Here is a 2312-nt window from a genome sequence, read left to right on the forward strand (position 1 = left end):
GGCCGCAGCACTGTTTCAGTGTGCACAGTTAAGCCAAGTCGACTTTCTCTCGAGTGTTAGTTGCTCCTTAGCCCTGAATAGATTGGTGCATGTTCTTAACATATCGCCGATTTATGTTCACTGCATCTTATAAATTATTTTAAAAATCTGCGAAAGTGCGCAACAATTCTTGAAGATTCAGTGCATAGATACTCAAGTAGGATGAGCTGTTCGCGCTCGCTAGACGAGTTTAATGATCTGATCCAAGGGCTGCTGTTTCGTTCAAGTTATGTTCTCTATGGCTAGCTTAGAGCGTATTTCTTACGTAATCGCTGATCATCCTTTCTTTTCGTGCAAAGCTTTGGCAGTGCCCTAACATCTGTTACCTTGGAAGGCATTAATAAAAACTGTACATCAAAGGCAGGAGAACTCGTCAGCGATTTTCTTATGAAATGCAAGGCGAAGAAAATCGCGTCGCGCGCAGACGGAAGGGAAATGGTGCAAATGAAACAAACAATTGAACGAAACGACACTAAATTTACACTGGCATAAAATAGGGGTGAACGAACTTGGTTACGTGCATTCCTTTGGTTGGCTTTCCCAGCTGGGTGGAGGTGCCCTGAACTCTAAGCGTCCTTAACTCTCAGTCCCCGCCCCAGAACAAGCGGAAAAAAAGAACCGGAAAACTACAAATTACTATCCAAAACAGCGTATAACACAACAAACGAATAGCTCGGAAGAGGAAGCCAGCCTTGCGAAAACAACTCCACTAATACGTCCAAAAATTATGTCCTCTGACGTCGCGCGGTTTTCAATGTCACGAGAACGATGTCACGCCAGCGTGGACGTAAAGAAGTTGTCCTCCGCCGCAACTCATTTCGAATACCTGACAAACGCTGTTGGCGCACCCTTCTCAAAGCAGCCCGAGGCAAATTAGCAACAAGTCGGTATAGCAAGCGCCGCTGCTCCGACGACCGGGCGTGCCTGTATATACTTACTTTTTTGTGAGTAGCGAATAGCCCTCTCTTTTAGGATTTCTTTTCATCGTCAGTTCCTCTATCCTTCGCCCTCATCTCCATACGGCTTACGACTCGGAAATGATGACCGTGCCTCGACGGAAAAGCTATATAAGAGCGCGCGCGCTACGCAGGCCAAGAAAACAAGCGCCGGTGGGGCAGCGAGGACTTCGTTGAACCGCGATGACTACACCGATGGGAGCCGACGACAGTACGCTGTTCTTTCTGAAGAGGGATCCGCGAACGGTGCATTGGACCTTCGCGGGCAACAAGCAGCTGATCACACTTTTACTCGTCGGCTATGTCTACGTCGTCAAGGTCGCCGGGCCACGGTTCATGAAGAACCGCAAGCCGTACGACGGCATCAAGCCCCTCATCGCGCTCTACAACCTCGTCATGGTGATGTGCAGTGCGTACTTCGTCGTAGCCTTCATATCGACCGCGTACGTACGTAATGGCTACAGTTTGCTTTGCCAAGCGATTGACTTCGACGCCAAGAACGAAGGGACCATGCCGCTGTTGAACCTGTACTGGTGGTATGTCATGTTGAGGATAGTCGACTTCCTGGATACTCTCTTCTTCGTGGCGCGCAAGAAGGATTCGCACGTGTCTTTCCTACATGTCGTGCATCACGCCCTGGTCGTCTTCAACGGCTGGTTCGGACTAACCTACGGACCGGACGGTCATGCGGCGCTGGTCGTGGTCATCAACGGTTCGGTGCACGTGATCATGTACACTTACTACTTTCTAAGCCTCCTGGGTCCCGCTGTGCAAAGGCACCTGTGGTGGAAGCGCTACATCACGCAGATCCAGCTGACGCAGTTCGTCATACTGTTCTTGCATGCCTTGCTGCCGCTTTTCTTCAACTGCGGATACCCGAGGTCGCACTCGTACATCACGCTGTCCCAACTCGTATTTTTCTTCTGTCTGTTCTTGCATTTCTACGTGAATAGCTACCGGGTCAAGCAGAGAAGACTTAGTGCCAAGGGTGGCATTAACGGCAAGGTTCACTGAGCTGCAAGGTCTCTCCAGCACGCAGTTTCGTGCATGTATAGTGCTTTTTTTTTCTTCTGTTTATTTTTTGTCGCTATTACAATTTCTCTGATCCAGTCCTGTGTATGTGTCATTGACTGCCGTGCATTCGCTGGTGCCCGGGCGAGTAACTTTCTTCGTAAAAGAGTCATAAAGTACCGAAACTGCCTGCGCAACAATTACCGCGAAAGGTATGAAGTACGGTTCTATATTTCTTCATGTCCGTTACCAGCTATCCGCTGCCTTTCTCTAACCAGAGCAAAAAAGCAGATTAACATCTTCGCA

At 49.0% G+C, this 2312-nt stretch overlaps 1 pseudogene; it reads left to right on the plus strand.

Annotated features, from left to right (window-relative positions):
* Window positions 1-1111: 1111 nt before the first annotated feature.
* On the plus strand, window positions 1112-2105 carry LOC149370723 (very long chain fatty acid elongase AAEL008004 pseudogene; annotated as a pseudogene).
* Window positions 2106-2312: the final 207 nt, after the last annotated feature.

The sequence above is a fragment of the Amblyomma mixtum genome, chromosome 1 (genome assembly GCF_055824585.1).
Source record: "Amblyomma mixtum isolate Tamu chromosome 1, ASM5582458v1, whole genome shotgun sequence".
Classification (NCBI taxonomy): domain Eukaryota; kingdom Metazoa; phylum Arthropoda; class Arachnida; order Ixodida; family Ixodidae; genus Amblyomma; species Amblyomma mixtum.